Source organism: Mauremys mutica, chromosome 2 (genome assembly GCF_020497125.1).
Source record: "Mauremys mutica isolate MM-2020 ecotype Southern chromosome 2, ASM2049712v1, whole genome shotgun sequence".
NCBI classification, from domain to species: Eukaryota; Metazoa; Chordata; order Testudines; family Geoemydidae; genus Mauremys; species Mauremys mutica.
Genome location: NC_059073.1, coordinates 250,136,523 through 250,156,252, shown reverse-complemented (window position 1 = coordinate 250,156,252; position 19,730 = coordinate 250,136,523). Strand labels below are relative to the sequence as shown.

Sequence of the window (19,730 nt, the reverse complement as noted above, 5' to 3'; positions counted from 1 at the left end):
CTTACATCCCTGACTGAGTCTGAAAAGGCTGGGGCACAATTTCAGAATCACAGCTTGGTTCCACGGTTGCCAACTTTCATGCGGTAAATAAGCACCCCGACTTTCACAATAAGCCAAAAATCAAGCTAATCCCATTACAAAACAAGGCCAAAACAAGCCAATCCCTAAGAACCCCAACACTATGTCAGTGGTCTCCAAACTTTTTTGATCGCACACCCCTATCAGTAAAAAATTTTTGAGCATGCACCCCCAATATATGTATATTTATTTATGTATAAATTATATACATGTACTGCTATACCAGGGGTCGGCAACCTCTCAGAAGTGCTGTGCCGAGTCTTCATTTATTCACTCTAATTTAAGGTTTCGCGTGCCGGAAATACATTTTAACATTTTTAGAAGGTCTCTTTCTCTAAGACTATAACATATAACTAAACTATTGTTGTATGTAAAGTAAAAAAGGTTTTTAAAATGTTTAAGAAGCTTCTTTTAAAATTAAATTAAAATGCAGAACCTCCAGGACCGGTGGCCAGGACCCAGGCAGTGTGAGTGCCGCTGAAAATCAGCTCACGTGCCGCCTTCAGCACCCGTGCCATAGGTTGCCTACCCCTGTACTATACTAATATATTATGTACATTATAAAACATACAATAATAGAAATTAAAAAAGGATAAGATGAAATAAACAATATTTTTAAAATATTTTTATTGTATTTTATTTATTAACGGTACAAAACACCTTTTTGCTCTCACAAAATAAATTATTATTAATAATATTTTTAGTGAGAGCAATGTGATTGAATATGCTTAATTATTTCTGAAAATCTTGGTTTAATACTTTATGATACAGCGATTCGAATGTCTGGATTGGGGTTAGGGTGCGGGAGGGGGCTCAGGGTGGGGTGCAGGGTCTAGGAGGGAGTTAGGGTTCGGGAGGAGGCTCAAGGCTGGGGCAGACAGGAGATGCAGAGCACTTACCTAGGGCAGCTCCTGTTTGGTGCAAGGGGTATGCAGGTGGCTCTAAGCAGCACAGTATCGCCCTCATGGCCACGATTCTGGGAACTCCCCCGCCCCGGGGCAGGGCCACCCAAAACGCAGGGGCTTTAGGGGCTGCAGGGCCCTGGGCTAAGGGTGCCCCAGGGCCCTGGCCTGCAGCTCTAAAGCCCCTTTTGGAATGCAGCCCTATGAGCACGGGCCGGAGGACTCAGGAGTAGCAGAGGCAGCCTCACAGCCAGCGGGAGGGGAAAGCACCGCTTCTTTCCAGCCACTGGCTGTGTGGCTGCCCCTGCTCCTCCACAGGCCGGAGGACTCAGGGCTGCATTCCGAAAGGGCTTTAGAGCTGCAGGCCAAGGTTAACACAGGGCCCTAAAGCCCCTAAAGCTCCTGTGTTCTGGGTGGCCCTGCCTGCGGTGGGGGTTGGGGGGGAGGAACACATCTTCCCTGCTTGCTCATTCCCTCCCTCCTCCAGCCGCCCTTCCCCCCCCCGGTGGCGCTCCTCCCACCACACCCCCCAATGGATCGTCTTGAACACCCCCTGGGGTGCGCGCACCCCACTTTGAAAACCACTGCTCTATATGACTAGATCCGCCTGGCATGCAGTCTGGGACTGTGGTGGGCCCACTGTGCACCCCTGACTCTCTCCCTCCCTTGCCCATGTTTGCCCCTTGCCAATCAAAAAAAAGAAGCAACACGCCACAAGCCAAACAAGCAACAAGCCAAAAACTAACCAACAAGCAACTCACAAGCCAATTAAGCCAAAACCAAGCTCAATTTCTGCACTTCTTTCGCGAGTTTGGCATGTCTGCTTGGTTTCTATCCTATGCCTTGGTACAGTTACAATCCAGCCCTAAAGAAACAGGATCTTCAGCTGAAGGACAATACAGTATTGATAGTATGCTGTAGTTGTAAACTACAGACAATATTATAAAGAGGGAACAGGGGTCTCACAATTATTGCATTAATTTTGAGATACAAAAATACGTGTGTTGGAAAGTGCAGTGTTTCTCTAGGCTTATGAAACTGAAATTAAAAAAGATACAGAAAAAGAAATAATTTCAAAGTAAAAGAAATAGATTTAAAATACGTGTTATTTAAAATGGTGAGTGCTGAATTTAAAGACCAGTACTCAGAAGCATATGACAAAGGTGGGTTTTTAAAATAACAATATAATTGTCCTCTAAGCAGAAATAACAATGCAAGTAATCAGCTGAATTTGCTGGTCAGAACCAGCTGAAACAAAAGCAAATACAACATTTATTACGATCATTACATGCCCTGACAGCGTCTGGAGGTGTTGAATGGATAGAGGAGGGAAGTTCAAGGATATTTACACAAGTGTCATATTTGTTTTTACATGCTTTGATCTCTATTCATAAAATTTATTTTTGAAACAGTTCAATAACTTTGTGCAAACTAAAGCTGAGCTGAGCCAATTTTGACTTCAAGATACGTACTCATGTAAACTGGCACAGCAACAGAAGAGGGTATAATGTAACCCCATTCATTTTCTCTGATTGATTGGTACCAAATACGGATGCTTTTCTAACATATGTACAGGGGAAGGTAACTCTCCCTCAGAAGTTCATTCCAACGAAGGAGGAGAACTTTAATTTGCAGTCAGGATGCCATTATGAACACCATTGATAAAGACTGCCCAGGGAATATGCTGAATCAGGTGGAGTTCCTTTTTCAATATTTTGTTTAATGATATTAAATGTATTTCTCAATGTTGTCTGCACATATATTCTCCTGCAGCCTTTGGGGAGAAACAAATGGGATAGGAAAAATTAATTAAAAAAATTCAGAGATTTCTAGGGTCATGAATTTCCACATATTCTTTTTTTTTTTCAGCTGTGGGGGCAGTCACCTAACAGAAGGGGAGGAGCAGTGTGAACTGAAGATCTGTAGGAGAAACAGGACCAAGTCTTGCAGATTCTGAACTTGAGATCCAAGTGGGCCTCCCCACACAAAATGAAGGAAAATTATTTACCCTTCATAACTGTCGTTCTTCAAGACATGTGGTCCTTATCTGTAGTCCACTGTGGGTACACATGCACTCCATGCACATGAGACCAGAGAATTCTAGCAAGTAGTGTCCATTGGGCCACACCTGCATCTTTGCTCTCCTTTTGCTCTGTGCTGAGAGTATAAGGGGTGGAGCTGCCCCACGCCTTTCCAGTTCCCCCTCTTACCATGAATCAGAGAGGATCTGAAGCAGAGAGGAAGGAGGGTGGGTAGTGGAATACAGATTGGGATCACACATTTCAAAGAACTCCAGTTACAAAGAAGTTTCCTTTTTTCTTTGATTGCCAATCCCTATGTGCATTCTGGTGTGGGTCACTGACAAGCAGCACTCATAGAGGAGGAGGGTGTGAGGATGCAGGTGGTATGGTTGCTTGTAACAACCACTATTCCAAAGAATACATCAGCGGAGGAGGCTTGGACTAAGGCACAATGCCTTGTGAATGTGTGGGGGGAACTTGTTGCTGCCTTGCTAATATCAAGCAGAGGTACTTCTTGGAATGCTGCTACTGAGGCTGTCTGTTTTCTTGCCGAATGAGCCCATACTCCATGTGGGGGAGGAAGCAGATAAAGCAGCATACAGCCAGAGATCCACTTGGAGATCCTCTGGGAGGAAACAGCTTGTTCTGCTTTGGCAAGAAACAGCCCAGGTGACTTTCTGATCTATTTTGTTCTCTGTAGAATAAAATGCCAAAGCTCATCATGTGGCGGGAATGAAGTCTCTTTTCTATGCTGGAAGCATGGGGCTTTGGGAAGAACACAGCTAAGTGGATTGTCTGGTTTATGTGGAAATTCCAATACACTACTTTAGGCGGTGAATTTTGGATGTAGCTGTAGCAAAACCTTGTCTTTATGAATTATAGTGCAAGGAAGGTTCACCTACCAATCCATCCAAGGTGATGGCAATGAGGAAAGCAACCTTCATAGCCAAGTGAAGCATCAAACAGGTAGGCTGGGCTTCAAAAGGTGGTGTGGACTTTTCACACCCCTAGCGACATAGTTGGGTTGACCTAAATTTTAGTGTGAACCGGGTCTTAGATTCCTGGCACATCACTATAGCAGTCGGCATGGATCTTTAAGCAGTACTGGCAGCATCGGCTGCAGCTTGTAATGAGAGTCTTGCCACTAACTTGAGCCCTATCCTCCTTCTTCAGGTGCTGGGTCCTTATTTGTTTTCCACTATTGATACACATGCGCTTTATCTGTCTGAGACTGGAGAATGCTAGCAAGTAGTGTCCATTGGGTCTGCACCTCCACCCTGCTCTCCTCATGTGCTGTGCTGAGGGCATAAGGGGCAGTGCAGACTGTTCCTTCTTACCACCTTCTGGCCTGAGAAGAGTTCCAAATCCCCTCAGAAGAGGTCCAGGACTCCAACACAAGCTATTGGATAGTCCAGCACCTACAGGCTCTATCTGAGTAGCACTCCTAATCAGTGAGGCCACACTGAAACCAGGAAGAACTGTAAAAAGCAACAAAGAGTCCTGTGGCACCTTACAGACTAACAGATGTATTGGAGCATAAGCTTTCATGGGTGAATACCCACTTCGTCAGACGCATGCATGCCCCTACTACTATGAGAGCAAAAAAGCAGTACTTTGTCCAGATGAAGGGAGCGGAGTTGTTCTTCCATGCTGCTCCAAATGCCACAGTCATGCAAGCAGCCATGGAAAAGTCCAGACAACACTCAAGGGCCACCTGGCTGGATCAGGAGGTGAAGAATTTAGACCTTATGGAAGAAAGGTGTTTGCTGCCACCAGTCTCTCATTTAGAATTTCCAAATTCCGGGTCCTCATGGCAAAATGTGATTGTGTTATTCTAAGTTCCTGGACTTTTAAAGACAAGTTACTCCCAAACTGGGTGTTTCCCATTCCATTAGCTCCCTCAGTGTGACGGTGAACTGCTCTGGGGCCCGGTAAAGGATTGAATGCTGGTCAGACCAGCACTAACCTCCGTGACAATTTACCCCAGAACTGCAGTTCCTTTCCCAGGGAAGCATGCCACATACAGCAGCTGCTCCCTTCCTGCTGGCCACACACCTCAATTTGTAGCAGAGCGCCAATGTGAACTGTACACTCAGAGGGGACGCTGCTATTTACAGAGGACTGGGAAAGCATGCAGCATGGGAGCTGCTCCTTCCACATGACCACCGCCTGGCCCACTTCCCTGAAACTTTGCTGCCCTCTGTGCTGCACACACACAAGAGTATGTGCGTATGTGTTCGTCTGCATGTCTAGCTACCTAGAGAGAGGGGGTATCTGGTTCTTAATAATTTGGGAACTTAATTATACACTGTAAAAAGAGGTATGCAAGTTTATTTCTGACAAATATCTGATTGCTTCATACTGAGAGGGGAACTTGTTTGCCTTGGGCTGCGTTCTGATAAACTGATCTTTACCATCTACCTACAAAAGGGTCCAAGTCATATCAGGGTTTGTAACGTGCAAGTTTGAATTTCAAGATGTGAATCTCAAAATGATTGTTATTTATCAAATGTCAACTTGCACATAAGTAATAACCACAGATAACGCCTATCTTGCTAGGGATCCTCTTTTAAGAAATACAGTATGTTGTAGTTTGGTTTTGACACAGAATTTCACTCACTCTTTCTCACCATAGAAACCAAGCAAATATTTGTGGACATTCCATTAACATTTACAGATAAGTAGAAATGAAAATTATTCTGAACACAGGATATGGTGAGCTGAACAACTAGCTCATCGCTTCCTCTTAACACTGCTCTCTGTCTTAGTGCTTAGGTAAGCCACATAATCAGTGAGGAGGGCCCTATCACAGAGAAAGAGAGAACTTCGACATTACAGCTTGATAAAGTAACATTTTTAGCATAAAAAGGCATGCATCTGCATTTTCATGTGTTGCTCAACTATGCTTAACCCTTTATACCTGACACCACTAAAATGGAATGTTGGGGCCACAATTGTAGCAAGGGGGGGGTTCAGTGATCCTGTTTCAACTTCAGTCCTCTGATTTAACAAGCTCCTCTCTTCAGCTGCCTCTCTTCTTTCCCAGTCTGTTTGGTTTCTTCAGCTCCTCCTTCCTTAGGGTCTTCCAGGTCCTTCCAATGTCACCTTCCAGTTCCTCTCCCTTGGCTCTGCCTTCCCTCCATATGCCAGTTTCTCCCTTGCTTCTTCTACTCAGAACACCTCTTCTGCCCCTACACAAATCTCCAGGCGAATACTCTCTCAAACCTTGCCACTTCCCACCTACTCTTACCTCCCTCACTTTCTCTAATCTGACACCCCCACCACCTTCCCTTTGATTCTCCATAATTTCACCCAGTCTTCTTCCCTTCCTCTTGCTGCATTCAAACCCTCCCATGCCAAATGGCTGTTGTCATAATAATAGTAATAGGAGATATACCAATCTCCTAGAGCTGGAAGGGACCTTGAAAGGTCATTGAGTCCAGCCCCCTGCCTTCACTAGCAGGACCAATTTTTGCCCCAGATCCCTAAGTGGCCCCCTCAAAGATTGAACTCACAACCCTGGGTTTAGCAGGCCAATGCTCAAACCACTGAGCTATCCCTCCCCCCATCTTGTCCAGCTGCCCTTTGCTTTCTCATCAATCAGATGCTCAGGTGGACTAGAGCATGAAACTAATACTTTATCTGTTAGTCATGGGGTGGGCAAACTACGGCCCGTGGGCCAAATCTGTCCCACCAGCCGTTTTAATCCGGCCCTCAAGCTCCCGCTGGGGAACAGAGTATGGGACTCCAACCAGTGCTCCAGCTGGGGAGCAGGGTCAGGAGCCGCTCCACGCGGCTCCCAGAAGCAGCAGCATGGCCCCCCTCTGGCTTCTATGTGTAGGGGCAGCCAAGGGGCTCTGCTCTGCACGCTGCTCCTACCCCAAGCACTGCCCCTGCAGCTCCCATTGGCCGGGAACTGCGGCCAATTGGAGATGCAAGGGTGGTGCCTGTGGACGGGGCAATGTGCAGAGCCACCTGGCCGCGCCTCCACGTAGGAGCCAGAGAAGAGACATGCTGCTGCTTCCGGGAACTGCTTAAGAGATCTTGGAGTCATTGTAGATAGTTCTCTGAAAACATCTGCTCAATGTGCAGCAGCAGTCAAAAACGCTAACAATGTTAGGAACCATTAGGAAAGGGATAGGAAAGACAGAAAATATCATAATGCTACTATATAAATGCATAGTCCACCCACATCTTGAATATAGAATGCAGATCTGGTCACCCCATCTCAAAAAAGATACATTAGGTACAGAGAAGGGCTACAAAAGTGATTCAGGGTATGGACCAGCTTCCGCATGAGGAGAGATTAAAACAAAGGAGACTTTTCATCTTAGAAAAGAAATGACTAAGAGGGGATATGATAGAGGTCTATAAAATCTTGAATGTTGTGGAGAAAGTGAATAAGGAAATGTTATTTACTCCTTCCCCTAGTTCTCATGTTATGTGGTCACCCAATGAAATTAATAGGCAGCAGGTTTAAAACAAATAAAAGGAAGTATTTCTTCATACAACGCAGTCAACCAGTGGAACTTGTTGCCAGGGATGATCTGAAGGCCACAACTATAACTGGGTTAAAAAAAGAACTAGATAAGTTCATAGAGGATAAGTCCATCAATAGCTATTATCCAGTCTGGTCAGGGATGCAACACCATGTTCTGAGTGTCCCTAGCCTCTGTGTGCCAGAAGTTGGGAGTGCACAACAGTGGATGGATCACTCACTGATTGCCTGTTCTGTTCATTCCCGCTGAAGCACCTGGCACTGACCGCTGTCGGAAGACAGGATACTGGGCTAGATGGACCATTGGTCTGACCCAGTATGGCCATTCTTGTGTTCTTATGTAGTTATGTCTGTATGTCTTTGTAAACATGGAGGTCAATGAAAGCATTAAATGTCTTCTCAATCTCCTTTGAGAATTTAGAGACACTGATATTTTTACACAGTTATCCATTTTACAGGTCCCTTCAGGACTAATTTCATTCTTAAAGAGTTTCATTTAATACTAGCAAAATTCTTCTTCTGTGTCTTCTGCTTTTGTGATTGTGGCTACAATGTTTTTAGTGAATGACACTTGTGCCTTTTTTTCCTAACTTGCTATAGCCATTCTAGCTCATTTCCCTATACTAACCATGTGCAGTGCATGAACTGCTGGCTAGGGAAGGCTAGCCCCCTGCCCCGCATATTCTGACCTAGGCCCTGCCCCTTTTGCACACCCCCTGCCGGAGCCGCAAGGCCCCCCCACCACCAGTGCCTGCCTCAGGCAAGGCCCCCAGGGAGCACAGGGAGGGCGGGTGACACGGCCACAACCCCCCAGCCTTAGAGCACCGTGAGGGTGGGCAGCATGGCTGCAGCCCCGGAACACTGGGAGGACAGGCAGCGCAGCCCCTGTCCCCCCATCCCAGATCGCCGGGAGGGCAGGCAGCACGGCCCCTGTCTCCCCAGCCATGGAGCGCCAGGAGGGCAGGTGGCAAGGTCCGAGCCGCGGAGCGCTGGGAAGGCAGGCGGCGTGGCTGCAGCCTCAGAGTGCTGGGAGGGTGGGCGGCGTGGCCCCAGCACCACCAAAGCCCCAGAGCACCAGGAAGGTGGGCAGTGCGGCCGCAGCTGTGGAGTGCTGTGATGGCTGGTGACACAGCCACAACCCAAGCCAAGGCCACCATGCACAGGGACTGAAGCCATGCTGACTGGGAAGCAGGAGGAGGCCTGGGGCGGAGCATGGGAGGGGCCACACCTGGCTCTTTGGGGAGGAATAGCCGCTCCCCAGCCTATGATACCTGCTACCCATGATTGAAACATTTCTGTTTCATGAAAGAATCTGCAAGATAACTTTTATAGACACAGAAGATCTCTAATGTGGCTCTAAGACTAAATTATTTAGCTCAGTTCTTGCTCATAGGATTTATCTCTGAGCTGAGACATCTTTTTTAGCTCTAGTTTCTTCTGTACGAAGAATGAGATTATACAGCCATCTCAATATTGGCTTCATGGTTTCCCATAATAACTAAAAATCATCTCCGGTGTTATTCCCAACTGTTCAGTTGGATTTACAGTGGAACATGGTTGAAACTTTACTACAGATCTCCTACTGAGCGGTTTCATATTCAGGATGATTTTTAATGACCTGTAAAGCTTGACCAATTTTCTTCAGACTTTGCAGAAAATTTCTCCATAGCCTTATGAGTAACCATGACAATTTTCAGGACAAATCACTTTTACTAGATGGAGTTATAGGGTGCTAAAAGTAAGGCTTGACATGGAACCTGGCTTCAATCTTAACTATCCTCTCTCTGCATTATGCATGTTCCTTGCCTTTTAGGAGGGCTCTGCTGAAGCTCTACTGAAACAAATAAGAAGGATGGATGTGATTTCCTAACTAAATATGTTTAAAAATGGGTGTGTGCTCTTACAACACAGTATTACCTAATTTGATGAAAATATGGTCTTAAGGAATCATTTAAGAACCAAGAATTAATCTGTTCATGTGTCAGCACCTGCAGTATGGAAGGGAAATAAACAGTCTTTATGTACGGAGTGATTTTCTCTATACTTTACCCTCATCTTCTGCCAACTTTTATTGAGTATTCTAGGTTTATTAAGAAAGAGGGGGCTCTCTTGGCTGAGAGTCTGTCTAATCGAATCTCTTGATTAATCTCACATGATTAATGAATTAGGGGAGGCTAATATAATTAATGCAAATCAACAAGGGTTTTGGAAAATAGATCCTGTCAAATGAAACTGATATCTTTTTCTGATGAGATTAGAAGTTTGGTTGATAAAGGTAATAGTGTTGCCATAATATACTTAGACTTTGATAAGGCATTTGACTTGGTATTGCACAACATTTTGATTAAAAACTAGAATGATATAAAATTAACATGGCACACATTAAGTGGATTAAAAACTGGCTGACTGATCGGTCTCTACATATAATTTTAAATGGGGAATTGTCATCAATCAGGCATGTTTCCAGTATGGTCCCGCAAGGATCTGGTTCTTTGCCCTATACTATTTAACATCATCATCAATGACCTGAAAGAAAACATAAAATGATCATTGATAAAGTTTGCAGATGACACAAAAACTGGGGGAGTAGTTCTGATTCAGAGCAAGCATACAGTATGTGTTTTAATATGTCTAATGTATACATCTAGGAACAAAGAATATATGCCATACTTACATGAAAGGGCAACTCTAATCCGAGAAGCAGTGACTCTTAAAAAGATTAGGGAGTCATGTGGATAATCAGCTGAACAGGATCTCCCAGCATGATGCTGTGGCTAAAAGAGTTAATGTGATCCTGGGATGCATAAACAGGGGAATCTCGAGACAGAGTAGAGACTCTATTTTACCTCTGCGTTTGGCACTGATGTGACCGCTAATGGGATACTGTGTCCAGTTCTGGTGCCCGCAATTCAGGAAGGATGCTGACAAATTGGAGAGGGTTCAGAGAAGAGCCATGAGAATGTTTAAAGGATTAGAAAACATGCCTTATAATCATAGACTCACAGAGTTCAATGTATTTGGCTTGGCAAAGAGAAGGTTAAGGGGTAACTTGATCACTGTCTATAATACCAACATGGGGTATTTAAATATTTAATAATGGGCTCTTCAATCTAACAGAGGAAGGTATAACATGATCCAATGGTTGGAAGTTGGAGCTAGACAATTTCAGATTGGAAATAGGGTGTACATTTTTGACAGTGAGGGTAATTAACCATTGGAACAATTTACCAAGTGTTCTGGTGGATTCTCTATCACTGACAATTTTAAAATCAAGACTGGATGCTTTGCTAAAAGATCTGCTCTCAGAATTATTTTGGGGGAAGATCTGTGATCTGTGTTATACATGAAGTCATGCTAGATGATCACAATAGTCCCTTCTGGTCTTGGAATGTATGAATCCCTCAAAAGTACAAATCATCATAATATCCTATCCATCATGTAGTTAAGGTGACAGATAATATTCCCTGCACAACATATTCTGGAGTTTCCAGATTTTACTATAGTATTGGATAAACATTTAGGCTTGTATAATTCATTCTCGAAGTGATAGATCTTCCATTATTACCCATCTGCCTTTGATGCCATTAGAATTATAGGTATTGTTGGTGAGTAAGGTTCCTTCACTGGTGAAATGCAACCTTCATACTACATCTTTTTATAGAAGTATTAAAATCTTTTTTCCTTTTATGGGATGGGTGAATCAAATTGCTCCAATGGGCTTTCAGAAAGTACTTCTATTCTACTCTTGGTTCTAGGCAGATTACATACATAAAAATAAAAAAAGAGTCCTACAAAAAGTGGAAACTAGGTCATATTACCATTGAATATAAACCATTAACACAAGTATGTAGGGAGAAAATTAGAAAGGCCAAGGCACAAAATGAGATCAAACTAGCTAGAGACAAAAAGGGTAACAAGAAAACATTCTACAAATACATTAGAAGCAAGGGAAGACCAAGGACAGTGTAGGCCCGTTACTCAATGAAGGGGGAAAAATAACAGAAAATGTGGAATTGGGAGAGGAGCTTAATGACTTGTTTCGGTTTTCACCAAGAAGGTCGGTGGTGACTGGACATCTAAAATAGTGAATACCAGTGAAAATGAGGTAGGATCAGAAGAGGCTAAAATAGGGAAAGAACAAGTTAAAAATTACTTAGACAAATTAGATGTCTTCAAGTTAACAGGGCTTGATTAAATGCATCCTAGAATACTCAAGGAGCTGACTGAGGAGATATCTGAGCCATTAGCGATTATCTTTGAAAAGTCATGGAAGACTGGAGAGATTCCAGAAGATTGGAAAAGGGCAAATATAGTGCCAATCTATAAAAAGGGAAATAAGGACAACCCAGGGAATTACAGACCAGTCAGCTTAACTTCTGTAGCCGGAAAGATAATCGAGCAAATAATTAAGCAATCAATTTGCAAACACCTAGAAGATAATAAGGTGATAAGTGAAAGTCAGCATGGATTTGTCAAAAATAAATAAATAAATAAATAAATAAATAAATAGATCATGTCAAACAAACCTGATAGCTTTCTTTGACAGGGTAACAAGCCTTGTGGATGGGAGTGGGGGAGTGATAGACATGGTATATCTTGACTTTAGTAAAGCTTTTGATACTGTCTCGCATAACCGTCTCATAAACAAACTAGGGAAATTCAACCTAGATGGAGCTACTATAAGGTGGGTGCAAAACTGGTTGGAAAACTGTTCCCAGAGAGTAGTTATCAGTGGTTCACAGTCATGCTGGAAGGACATAACGAGTGGGGTCCCGCGGGGGGATCAATTCTGGGTCCAGTTCTGTTCAGTATCTTCATCAATGGTTTAGATAATGGCATAGAGAGTATACTTATAAAGTTTGTGGAAAATACCAAGCAGGGAGGGGGTTCACGTGCTTTGGAGGATAGGATTAAAATTCAAAATGATCTGGACAAACTGGAGAAACGGTCTGAAGTAAATAGAAATTCAATAAGGACAAATGCAAAGTACTCCACTAAAGAAGGAACAATCAGGTGCGCACACACAAAATGGGAAACTACCTAGGAAGGAATACTGCGGAAAGGGATCTGGGGGGTCATAGTGGACCGCAAGCTAAATATGAGTCAACAGTGTAATGCTGTTGCAAAAAAAGCGAACATCATTCTGGGACGTATTAGCAGGAGTATTGTAAGGAAGACACAAGAAGTAATTCTTCCGCTCTACTCTGCACTGATTAGGCCTCAACTGGAGTAGTGTGTCCAGTTCTAGGCGCCACATTTCAGGAAGGATTTGGACAAATTGGAGAGAATCCAGAGAAGAGCGACAAAAATGATTAGAGGTCTAGAAAAGATGACCTCTGAGGAAAGACTGAAAAAACTGGGTTTGCTTAGTCTGAAAAAAGAAAAGACTGAGAGGGAACATGATAACAGTTTTCAAGTACGTAAAAGGTTGTTACAAGGAAGGAGAAACACTGTTCCTTTTAACCTCTGAGGATAGGACAAGAAGCAATGGGCTTAAATTGCAGCAAGGGAGGTTTGAGTTGGACATTAGGAAAAACTTCTTAATTGTCAGGCTCATTAAGCACTGGAATGAATTGCCTAGGGAGGTTATGGAATCTCCATCATTGGAGATTTTTAAGAGCAGGTAAGACAAACACCTGTCAGGGATGGTCTACATAATACTTAGCCCTGCCATGAGTGCAGGGGACTGGACTAGATTACCTCTTGAGGTCTCTTACAGTCTTATGATTCTATAAATCGCCTGTTCCTCAAGAGGTTAAAATATATCAGTACATGTGTCTGATGGCATAGTATACAGTAATGGTAATTTCAATGATATTTTCACTTGTGTTTCATGTTTGGATGTCTGTTTAATTAACTGATTTTGTGAAGTGAGACAGGGTTGTTTTTGTTATTATTACATAATAACTAATAACATAATAATTATTTTATTGGTCAAACCAACAAGAAAAAAACCACTTAAATAAAAAAAAAGAGATAACTCCGGACCACATATACGACTCACTATTAGGTTCCTATTTCAATGGGTTCTCTTCTTTTTGATGTTAAGATATTTGTGCCTTGGAAATAAAGAAACAAACCTCAAAAACTACTGAAAGATAATGTGAGAATAAAGGAGACATTCATTTGCTTTGATGGTTTACACACAAAATTAATTAGAATTGTGTGTTTTATTTCTAGGAAGAGCCACGTTACCTAGTATGATGATGTTGATGTAGAATATTTCTAGGTACATCCGTTGTTAGTGTGTGTGTGTGTGTATATATATATATATATAAATACAAACGGAAGGCACTTTACCTAGACATAGTGGCTTTCACCTCAAGAGTCTTTTGTGGATTAGACAGTTGTCTGTAACTGCTACTAGAAAAGAAAACTAGCTCTGAATATGAGGTAATGCTTTAACCATTGGTTAGAATTCAGTGCTTACCTCAAAACGCATACAAAGAAATCTCTTTCCATTTAGCATATTTCAAAGAATTCTTTTGAATTATATACGGATATAATAAGCAGAGTGCCTAGCAACTTTGTTTCTGAGTCATTGAATGAAACTTTACTTGCATAGTGATCTATCTTTATACAAAAATAAAGATCTTGAAACAGCATCTAAAATAGGAGATGTGGCACTAGTTAGGGTGACCAGATGAGAGATGTGAAATATCGGGACGTGTGTGTGTGTGTGTGTGTGCCGGCGGAGCAACAAAAGAAAAAAACAACAACCCAAGAGCCGGCGGTGGAGGAAAAAACAAAAACAAAAGAAACACCCCCCCAACAAACAAACAAAAAAAAACCAAGAGCTGCCGGAGCACAGGAAAAATTGGTGGGGGCAGAGCACCCATGGCAGCTCCACGCCCTGCCCCCCCACACCAGCTCACCTTCGCTCTGCCTCCACCTCCCCTGAGCTGGCTGCCACATCCTGCTTCTACCCCCTCCCTCCAGCGCTAGTGCCGCTATACAGCTGATTAGCGCAAGTGTGTGAGGGAGGGGTGAGGAGGAGGAAAGCGGCATGGGGAAGAGGTGGGGCCAGGGCGGGGATTTGGGGAGGGATCCAATAGGGCAGTGAGGGGTTGGGGCTGGGAGTGGGGCCAGGGCGGGGATTTGGGGAGGGATCCAATGGGGGAGGGAGGAGCGGAGTTGGGGCGGGGCCGGAGTGGAGTTGGGGCAGGGGGAGCACGAGTCCCCTCCGCCTGTGCACTGGAGGGCAAAATATCGGGACAATTTGCATCCCAACCGATGTTCGGTCGGAACACAGGACAAACAAGTAAATATCGGGACAGTTGCGATAAAATCAGGATGTCTGGTCACTCTAGGCAATAGTGCCTAATCCAAAACCCATGGAATCCAATGGGACTACTCCCACTGATTTCCATAGTAAATGGGAATGAGAGTGCTCGTCCCCTTAGCAAGGCAGTCAGCATCTCCATACTGAAGTCACAGTGTGTTAGAGACAGGACAGTCCTCGCTTACAGACAGCCCCCCAACCTGAAGCAAATACTCACCAGTAACCACACACCAAAAACACTAACCCAGGAACCAATCCTTGCAACAAAGTCCATTACCAACTCTGTCCACATATCTATTCAGGGGACACCATCATAGGACCTAATCACATCAGCCACACTATCAGAGGCTCATTCCCCTGCACATCTACCAATGTGATATATGCCATCATGTGCCAGCAATGCCCCTCTGCCATGTACATTTGCGTAGAGACTGTCCGGTTTGGTCAAAGAATAAATGGACACAAATCAGACGTAAAGAATTATAATGTTCAAAAAACCAGTCGGAGAACACTTCAACCTCCCTGGTCACTCAATTACAGACTTCAAAATCGCAATACTCCAACAAAAAAACTTCAAAAACAGACTTCAACGAGAAACTGCAGAATTGGAATTAATTTTCAAACTGGACACCATTAAATTAGGTTTGAATAAAGACTGGGCGTGGATGAGTCATTACACAAAGTAAAACCTATTTCCCCATGCTAATTTTTTTCCTCCTACTGTTACTCACGCCATCTTGTCAACGGGCCATCCTGATTATCACTACAAAAGTTTTTTTTCCTCCTGCTGATAATAGCCCACTTTAATTCATTACTCTCGTTATAGTTAGTATGGCAACACCCATTTTTTCATGTCCTTTGTGTGTATATATATATCTTCCTACTGTATTTTCCACTGCATGGATCCGATGAAGTGGATTTTAGCCCACAAAAGCTCATGCTTAGATAAATTTGTTAGTCTCTAAGGTGCCACAAGTACTCCTTGTTCTTTTTGCAGATAAAATAATGGCATTTAACAGAGATGTGCTCTACAATGATAACAGTCATCATTTATTTCTGTTTTTAAAGAAATCAAGCCAAATGTTTCACCACCAAAAGTTTATCTAAAATTAAAACATTAATACAGGGATACAAGCTTACAAGAAAACAAACACCTTAATTCTCTTACATTATTCTAAACCAGGGGTAGGCAACCTATGGCACGGGTGCCGAAGACGGCACACGAGCTGATTTTCAGCGGCACTCACACTGCCCCAGTCCTGGCCACCAGTCCTGGAGGCTCTGCATTTTAATTTAATTTTAAAAGAACCTTCTTAAACATTTTAAAAACCTTATTTACGTTACATACAACAATAGTTTAGTTATATGTTAATAGTCTTAGAGAAAGAGACCTTCTAAAAATGTTAAAATGTATTTCTGGCACGCAAAACCTTAAATTAGAGTGAATAAATGAAGACTCGACACAGCACTTCTGAAAGGTTGCTGACCCCTGTTCTAAACAAATGAGGGTTATAAGAAAGAATAGAATTCTAGACTATTAGACTGAAAGGAAATACTCAGTAAGTAGTAGCTCGATACAGTACCTTGGAATACATGTCTTTGTCCAGATCCTCAGATGGAATAAATCAACATGGCGCCATTTAAATCAATCACAAATTTACACCAGCTAAGGATCTGGCCCATGATTTAAAAACTGACTCACATCCAGTCCCCTGACTATTCCCATCAAGTTGTGTAGAGTTGCTATAGTGACTCCTACACTACCCTTTCCCAGTCTCTGGGAGAAAGGGGGCATGGCAGGGACATCCCTATGGCTGGAATACCCTGGGAGCCACAAGTAGCTCTTAGACCAGTGACCAGACTATGACCAGCTCCAGGATCAAGGCAGTGTAAAGGTGGCTTAAAGCCATCTTTGTGCCCCACCCACTCTGGTCTTACACTGAGCAGGGGCGGCTCCAGGCACCAGCATGCCAAGCGTGTGCCTGGGACGGCAAGCCACGGGGGGCGCTCTGCCGGTTGCCGCGAGAGCAGCAGGCAGGTTGCCTTCGGCGTCATGCCTGCGGAGGGTCCGCTGGTCCCGCGGCTTTGGCGGACCTCCCGCAGGCGTGCCGCCGAATCCGTGGGACCGGGGACCTCCTGCAGGCAAGCCGCCGAAGGCAGCCTGCCTGCCGTGCTTGGGGCGGCAAAATACCTAGAGCCGCCCCTGACACTGAGTCCCTCCTAGCCAGACTGGAGGATCTAGGCCATAGCATTTATATTGCGGCTTTGTAATGGACCCTTGACTTCCCATCACTAACAGAAACCCCAGAAAAATTCTTCCCACTTCTTGAGGTGCTGTATTTTATTTAGGTTCTTAAAAGAGCAAACAAAACCAAAGAAAAAACGTAAGGCCACCATACACCTCTCTGGTCCTGGTTCCCACTACTGCTTTTAACAGTAGCAAATTATGCACAAAGAAACAGTGTCCAGGGGCAAAATGGACTTACCCCACACAGCTCTATTTGGGCTAGAGGCCATGCTATGGGCTCCATGGCTGATGCCAGGCAATATCCCGGCAATGACAGCAGGTTAAACAGTTCCTGGTAAGGGTTGAAAAATACAGGGCAAAGTAGGGAAATTCACAGCATTTGTCACAATCCTCCCACCTGCTCAGTTTTCATACAAACAGGGCACTTTGCAACAAACTATAGAGTTGGTCAAAAAAATAGAGACAGAAGGGAGGGGGGAGGAGGCATTCAGAATAAAAAATTGTAAAATTAAAAAAAAAATTGTTGAAATTTCCAGACTTGCAAAATGTTTCTAACCACCTGCAATACATCCTAACTGGCTGGAACTTCTTTTCAAACAAACCCAGTTATTTAACCCATTCAGTAGTAGAAGCGGGGGTAGCAAGGTTTCTGTTCCTAGGACCAACACAAGTGAATTCTAATGTGAAGAAATATTTCAAAAAGAACTCTAAGATCACTGTGGGTGAAATTAGACAAATTTAGATGGAATATAAACATCAGAATTTGGCCTGTAAAAATGTTATTTTTAAAAAGGAATAATCTAAAAAACCTTGTGTCAAATATAAAGACTCTCACTGACTACCTTTGGACCAGCATTTTATTGTGAAAATGAAAAATGTATACTGTATGCACGTTTTTTGTTAGAAAACTGAATGGATGGATGTACTTTTTGTCAAAGCGAATGATTACAGCTTGGTATTCTAAATAAAAGGAAATAAGCTGGTGAAAATATTATCCAGGAGATATATTTTAGTTATTATTTTAATTAAGATGCATAGTTATGAAATAATCCTGTCTTCAGAGCTAATGACTAGGAACTTTTTAACAGGAAAGAGATACAAATGTTATTTAAAGTACACCTATTTGATGAAAAAGGGCCAGAATTTCAAACTTAGATGTGGTATTGGGTGTCTCATTTGCATGTGCAATTAAAGGGAACATGTGTACAAACTGGCTAACTATGCTTTAAATGTGCCTAATTATGTATTTGATTATGTATTTACCTGATCTGTACTCAAAAACATGGTAAAAGTGCTCTCAAGTGCATGCCTAACTAATCTGAACATTTTAGGCAAAATGTTTCTGAGCTCTAAATTAAAAGTCTAATTTAGACTTGAGTAACCATTGACATGTCTACAATTAAGATATTCATCTAGATTGATTATACACCTGAAGTGGGTTAATATTCAGAAGGAACCTGAACTGTGATTAGTGAAAGGTAAATTTTCAGCCATGGTCATTTATAAATCCCCCTTTTGTCACCACTTGGAGCTCTATTCACACTCAAGTTCCACTAGCTTCTTGTTAATGGAAACTCTCTGGGCTCTTTATGGTAGAAAGTCTGCCTAGAAGGAATCTCATAGTCAGGCTGAGGTTACTGAGGAGGTCTGGAGAAAGTCAGCACAGCCTCCAAAGCAATTATTCCTGTCTGGATAGGGGGAATTTAATTGTCAAGCCAGCCTGGGGAGGGCAGATTCAGCACATCCCTGAGAACCCTTTGCCAATGGTGCTCTTATGGAGCTAAGGGTACCTCCAGACTACCTGCCGTATCGGCGGGTAGTGATTGATTTTTCGGGGATCGATATATCGTGTCTCATCTAGACGTGATATATCGATCCCCGAACATGCTCCCGCTGACTCCGGAACTCCACCGGAGCGAGTGGCGGTAGCGGAGTCAACACGGGGAGCTGTGGATGTCAATCCCGCACGGTGAGGACGGGAGGCAAGTCGGAATAAGATACTTTGACTTCAGTTACGGTATTCCCGTAGCTGAAGTTGCGTATCTTACATCGACACCTCCCCCCCAGTGTAGACCAGGCCTGAGAGTTAAACCTGTTCTACTACAACAACACCGCAAAGGGGGCTTGGTGTTACAGACCTGGCAGCCCTCTTTTGCAGCAGTGGCTCCCTGGGGTGCAGCTGCCTCACTACTTCAGAAGGGTGCAAATTTCAACTCCCTCATCCTTGGGCCAGAAGAAGTGAATCAAGCCCTTTAAACTACTACAATCCCATAAATCACAGAACAGGACTATAAACACTGTAAACCCACTGTAAAGACCAAGTTAAAACCAGCAGATTCTATTTAAAACCTAATGGACACAATGCTGCATCACGAAGGGGAGCATAACATGAACTGTTGGAGATGTGGCAGTCAAACACTTACACTTACATTAAGGAAGTAAAACTTCTTGAAATATTCTTTTTCTTACTAATAATACAATCAAATATGCTATTTTCACATTAAATGAATAACAGAAATAAACTACAAAGATATAACATGTAAATATGTACAAATATATACACATAGTACAAATTGTAGGAAATAAATTGGTTGTTTCAGTCCGGTCAGAGTATGAGTGCCAGAAGCCCCAAAACCATCATCACAACTGGCACAAACCCATGCTCAGTTTGAGCAGAGAAGCCCCGGATTTAATGGATGAG

The 19,730-nt window shown here is 43.3% G+C and overlaps 1 protein-coding gene across 8 annotated transcripts in view; it reads right to left on the bottom strand.

Annotated features, from left to right (window-relative positions):
* Window positions 1-19,730, bottom strand: part of CDK6 (cyclin dependent kinase 6) — a 180,068-nt gene that overhangs the window by 41,483 nt on the left and 118,855 nt on the right. The gene's annotated exons all lie outside the window — the stretch shown is intronic.